General features: G+C 41.5%; 1 long non-coding RNA gene across 1 annotated transcript in view; it reads left to right on the forward strand.

Moving 5' to 3' along the window:
• LOC142345539 (uncharacterized) overlaps nucleotides 1-2952 on the forward strand; it is a 25745-nt gene extending 22793 nt beyond the window's left edge. The window contains exon 3 of the long non-coding RNA XR_012759336.1: nucleotides 2568-2952. This is a non-coding gene — a long non-coding RNA (uncharacterized LOC142345539). The remainder of the gene's footprint in view (nucleotides 1-2567) is intronic.
• The last annotated feature ends 3653 nt before the right edge of the window (nucleotides 2953-6605 follow it).

The raw sequence follows: 6605 nt of genomic DNA on the forward strand, positions 1-6605 counted from the left end.
CCCGAGTTTTTCAACAGTATAAAAGCCCCAGAGCTGTTTGTCGTGCTAGAGAACCCCACACTAACCCAGTTCTTTTTTTCCGCTCAAAAATGTAGGGGCCCGGGTCGAGGTTTAGCGGTGAATTTTCGCAAGAAATGCGGTGAAATGCGGTGAAAAAAAAATAATTTTCACCGCGTATTTCTTACATCTTTTTGAGGTGAATGCGGTGAATCGCGGTGAATTATTTATTTTCACCGCGTTCTCAGTATTCTTACAAAAAATAAGCTTCCACAGATGGGTTCGAACCTATGACCTCCTGCATGCCTTCCACTGCTCAGTCCACTGCGCCAACTGTCACTTACATCTTAGCAATTTCTTGTGAATTTAAATCAGATTGAGTAACTTTTGGAAATCATATGCGGTGAATTTTTGTAAGAAATGCGGTGAATTTCGCGTTGAATTTTTGTAAGAAATGCGGTGAAATGTGGTGAATTATTTTTTTTCACCGCATTCACCGCAATCACCGCATTTCTTACATTAATTTGCCATAATAGTCTATCCGGTGAAATTTTGTAAGAAATGCGGTGAATTTGGTGGTGAACTTTTTGTAAGAAATGCGGTGAAAAGCGGTGAATTATTTTTTTCCACCGCATTCACCGCAATCACCGCATTTCTTACGAAAATTCACCGCATTCACCGCATTTCTTACGAAAATTCACCAAAAAACCTCGACCCGGGGGGGGGGGGGGTTAAAAGAAAAAGCTGTTCAAAACTTACAGCTTTTTGGGCTGTGACGGGGGCAGTACCGCCTGATTCTTCCATATTTTTGGATCTTTTCCGTTTGTATACCCCCAAGCTTTGTAGATGTGTATCATTTGCACCCCCAGACTCAATCCAGGTTGAGGTCCCAGACGAAAGCAAGTATGTCCAGACCGAATGTGAACGCACGAGGGGGCGTCGTGCGTTCAAAATTTTATAGTCTGGAAAATTACATACGTACGTGCTATACTTCTGCATAATGAGTCACTAGCTAATGACACGGGTTCTGTATTTGGGGGGAGCATAACGTACTGGGGGGGGGGGGGGGGAGGCACAAACGGAAAAGATCCATATTTTACATTTGAACTGCTCAGGGCTCACTACCTACACACTCTTACGTGACTTCGTCGGCGAGGAAGGTGGGGGGGGGGGGGGGGGATAATTGGAAAGACCACGCGGGTCGAATTTTTCCGCGCAAAATGATGTATGAGTGGGGCTGCAATGGGAGGATTTTTTTAGAAAAATGCAGCTCAAAACTTTTACGTCTTTTTGGGCTGCATTGGGCTTCCAGGGGGGGGGGGGTAAAATGGTGTAAGAGTGAGGGGGTAGAAGACAATTCAACCCCCACTCTTACATCTATTTGGTCTGTCAAGGGGGGTAAAACGATGTAAGAGTTCTGGGGTAATTTCTCCATGTAATGCCTCAAAAGTCCTCCCATTGCAGCCCGTTGCAGCCCACTCTTACATGGCAATTTTAGTCAGCGGGTAATTCCTCAAAAGTCCTCCCATTGCAGCCCATTGCAGCCCACTATTACATGACAATTTTAGTCAAGGGGGGTTATTCCAGAAAAGTCCTCCCATTGCAGCCCATTGCAGCCCACTATTACATGGCAATTTTAGTCAAGGGGGTAATTCCTGAAAAGTCCTCCCATTGCAGCCCATTGCAGCCAACTCTTACATGGCAATTTTAGTCAAGGGGGATAATTCTTGAAAAGACCTCCCATTGCAGCGCATTGCAGCCCACTCTTACATGGCAATTTCAGTCAAGGGGTGTAATTCCTGAAAAGTCCTGGCATTGCAGCCCATTGCAGCCCACTCTTACATGGCAATTTTAGTCAGGGGGTGTAATTCTTGACAAGTCCTGCCATTGCAGCCCATTGCAACCCACTCTTACATGGCAATTTTAGTCAAGGGGTGTAATTCTTGAAAAGTCCTCCCATTGCAGCCCATTGCAGCCAACTCTTACATGGCAATTTTAGTCAAGGGGGATAATTCTTGAAAAGTCCTCCCGTTGCAGCGCATTGCAGCCCACTCTTACATGGCAATTTTAGTCAAAGGGGGTAATTCCTGAAAAGTCCTCTCATTGCAGCTCATTGCAGCCCACTCTTACATGGCAATTTTAGTCAAGGGGTGTAACTCTTGAAAAGTCCTGCCATTGCAGCCCATTGCAGCCCACTCTTACATGGCAATTTTAGTCAAGGGGTGTAATTCTTGAAAAGTCCTCCCATTGCAGCCCATTGCAGCCAACTCTTACATGGCAATTTTAGTCAAGGGGGATAATTCTTGAAAAGTCGTCCCATTGCAGCGCATTGCAGCCAACTCTTACATGGCAATTTTAGTCAAGGGGGATAATTCTTGAAAAGTCCTCCCATTGCAGCCCAACTCTTACACTATTTTACCCCCTCTGAACAAATTACACTCTTACATCAATTGACCCCCATAGACAAAATACCACCCCCCCCCCTTCCCCCCACTCTTACAACCAAATGGGAGGATTTTAGGGAGAACATTCGAATTGGGCAGTTTTTTTGACATCGGCACTTTTTTCAGAATGGTACTGGGTCGGTTATGCCAAAATCCAATACGTGATCGAAGGAAATTGGAATTTGACAGTGGAGGAACCCTACTGGGGCTCAATCTCCACGTTTGAAAAGAAACCAGAGAACTTAACCTGGAGCTCGAATTTTAATCAACCAGATGGCAAATTATATCAAGTCTGTGGTCGAAAAGGAGCTCTGGAGCCCAGTGAACTGTACTCGTTCGAATGCGTTACGCAATACGTGTACATCTGTGAGTTTAGCCTGTCTACTTACAGATCTGGCTAAGAAACAGAGAAAATGTAGGTTTTCTTGTGGACTGAAAGTTTTCCAGAATTAGATACGTTAACAAAGAAAAAAAGATAACAAAGACAAAATTGCATCAACTTGTTTGTAGAGTTGCATTTCTCAGCATATTAAGGCAAAACATAGTTGAGCTCCTTATATAGCCTTAAAGTATAAAAATTTAGGGCTAGTTATTACTGCCGAATCAGAAAAACTGCTTTCAAAATTACGATGAATCAAGACATAACACCGGAGTCTATAGAGGAGTCTTGTCTGTCTCTGATTGGTTGACGATGTACAGTCTGTATTTTGTCTGCTAAATACATACAGGGCCGAAAGTTTTTCATCCGATTTTGTAGAAGGTGGCGGAAAAACTCTGAATGTGATGTCCCTGACGAATCGTGGAGTTGGTGACTAGAGTCAGCATTGAGAGTCCACACCTAGTGCGGTTTTTGAATTGAGTCGTCAGTATGGCCCACGTCATGTCGGTTAGAGAGCCAGTAAGAAGGACAGTCACAGGTTTTTCTGGTGACTGACGTTAATCCTGTTGTAGTATCCAGCTGTCTCCCACTGTCACAAAGTGAGGATTTAAATCCAGCTGGGTGGAGAGCTCTAGTCTTTAGTCTCCGTCGGTGGATCAAAAAGACTTTGATCATCTCGTTTTAGTGTGCGTTGTTCCGATAGTGTTTACCCGCTTACTTCTGGTTTGAATCCAACGTTAGGTAATGTGAGCTACTGGATCCCGCAAAATTTCTTAAGTTTAATTCTTTTAGGGTAAGTTCCGACCAGACAAAAGTAGAAAAACACTTGATTTTACTCTTCCAATTGTGAAACGGAGTAATATACGGACGAAAGAACATTCAGGATTAATTATATGCGTGTTTATTGAAAGAACATTAAAAAATTTCTGACTTTTGAGATTTGAGTCTCGGTATCGGGATAGTGACTCGGAGAGATAGGGCTTTAGCCCCTTGGGGTTTTCAAACTGGAAACGGGGGCCTGGTTGTCAGAGAAAGAGTTATTGCTCTTTACTAACGACAGGGGGCTTGTTAGAAAGAGAAAGAGCTACTGCACTTCGCTAAAGTAGTGGGTCTTAAGCTTTAGTTGTGTGTTTGTGCGATTTCGAATGGCTTTAAATTCATCTAACAGGCGTTTGTTTTTTTTATTTCTCTGCTTTTGGAACGAGTATGCGTGGCGAGTGGTGTTTCGCTAGGGTTACGATACACCGAAGTCAGTAGAAGAGTTATATGCATTGTGTAGTTACGATCTATTAGACTGACTGGGGTGAACCGTGCTATCGCTTCATATAAGAGCATAGTCTTCACAGCCTCTGATTGGTTGAAAGTGTACGTTAACTATTTCGTTGATATTTTAAATGTTTTTCAGTAATGATGTCTTTTTTCTTCTAAATTGTGTTATTGTTGCTTGCAATTTGTGTTATATAGGCTTTTTTGGTCCATGAAGCTTTCTAAATTCTTAGTTTTTGTAGGAATTCAACATATTTTGCGAAATCATGAAGTTCTTGTTTGAGTTTTTTTTATCAAAACACACAAAACACCCTGGCCTTTAGGGCGAGGTCGGATTTCTTCCCACTTCGCAGTAGAGGTCTTGAGTGTTCAGTAACTATTGTGTGGACTTGGATTGCCTTCAGATTTGTATACGTGGTACAGTTTTTTGTCAATTTGCGTGATTTTGCCAGAAATTGGGGTCTATCAATAGCCCAAAAATCTGGGTATGCTTCATGTGTTTGACGATTACTTCAAAATTACTGTACCAAATTGGATGAGCATTGTCGCGTTTTCTTGGCACTAAACCCCCATGATGGCAGTGTAAAGTTGGTTCCTCGAATCAGCCGTACCAAAAAGTAATTAATGTTTAAAATTGAAAAAAAATCGAATTTTTGGGCTGTTCTGGTTGACCCAAATTTCGGTGCAACAAAACACGCTAATTACCCTACAAGTGTTAGTTTTTTAGAATCCTCAGTTGGTGGGGATTCTCCCCAATTATATATTTTTTATGTAGTATTACGTACTTCAGGTGATGAATTTTAGCGAAACATGATCCGTACTTGTCTATATTTGTCATTTGGTACGGTACCTTTAAGTTGGAATATCTCCTCGTAAAGTGAACCAATTTTGATCTGCTTTTTGATGTGGACTCAGCGTGAGCCATACTTGGGTCCCTGTTAACGGCTTTTTGTTTTTTTTCAGCCAATTTCGAGACACATACCCCCATTTTGACCATTTCGTGTCCGGTACATTTTGTGTATGTACATGTTAGACCAACGAAAAAGACGAATTTAGCCCCGAGAATTGGTTCTTTAGACTTCCCCGATAATGCGAAATGTCCCCATATATGTTTCAGAGGGCGTTTTCCGTAGTTTAGATGGTCAATTTTTGATCTGCAAGTCATCTCTCCTCGTTTCTCACGAGATTGATACGGTACCTTAACTTTGCAATATCTCGTCGTATGATGGACCGATTTAGATGATATTTTGACACAAAGCGTGTCGCAAGTGGTACTCATACTGCTGTAAGTTTGGTTTTTTTTGTTCGGTCAGTTTTGAATTATTGACCATTAAATATACCCCCAGTTTGACCATCTGAAACAGGAGAATCGACATCTCCAACCTGTTTTTGACCACCGTAGATGTTACTTTTACCATTGTTTGGGCAGCTGGGTAGACTCAGTGTATCCAAGTGGTGTTCCTAGCAAAATTTGGTTATTATAATTATAATCGTTGATGTAGATGCTTTGGACATTTGGACATTTTGGGTCATCAAGGTCCTGTTTTGGAGAATTTGGTACCAATGACTCGATCGTTAATAACTCTGCCTACAGAATTTTTTTCCTATTGAGTTGAATACTTAGAGAGCTCATCATATGTGCTTTGTTTTAATATAATGAAACCTGAAAAAATGCTCCCGAGAATTTGTAAAATTGTGTACGAGAATGGGAAACGTCCCAAATTTTGGTCGGATCTGGTCACTTTTTGCTAATAACTCTTTGTAGAGGGTGAATTTTTAGTTTTGATTACTGATTCTGACAGCCCATTTCAAGAAGGTTTTAATGGTGTACATGTAGTGTTGTTGTGTTTTATAAATATAGTGAAATTGTCCCGCGACCAAACCCTAATTTTGGTCATTTTGACTGTTTCTACGTATAACAGTATAAGAATTTCGTTCTCATGGGAAAATGATTGGCTCCCTGTTGGGCCTATTGTGTTCACCTAAATGTTTAAGCACTTCTTAATTAATCTTTGTGTACAATTATGTCCTTTTTCTCTAGCTGCGTATTTATAAAATACTATTAATTTTTAAGGTGAGGGCCTCTGGCCCGCATGAGGTGCACCCCCTGCACCGTTGAGACGCCGGTTATACGGTTTCCCCCCGCTGGGATTTTTGTGCACCTCATGTTGGGAACGTAGTGAGCGTCCGGTTGATTTTTTCGGCCTCTCTTTGGTCTGGTTAATAAAAGTTATGATTTGTCATTGATAATTTGCGAATATCGCGATTAGCGAATTTTAAAAATGCGTCTTTTTATCGGGTCAAGAAGTTGTCCAAATCAAACCGAACTCGGTGTGGAGTATCCCCTGTGTTCGTCGAGTATAGGGCAAAAAGAGTTTTTGCTATAGATTTTGTAGCCAAAAAGTTAGTTTGTCATATGGAAATTTGCGAATTTCACGATTAGCGAATTTAAAAATAGGACTTTTTCTTTGAGTCAAGGATCTGTCCAAATCAAACCAAACTCGGCATGGAGTGTCCCA

This window comes from Convolutriloba macropyga, chromosome 9 (genome assembly GCF_964194025.1).
Source record: "Convolutriloba macropyga chromosome 9, txConMacr16.3, whole genome shotgun sequence".
Lineage (NCBI taxonomy): Eukaryota > Metazoa > Xenacoelomorpha > Acoela > Convolutidae > Convolutriloba > Convolutriloba macropyga.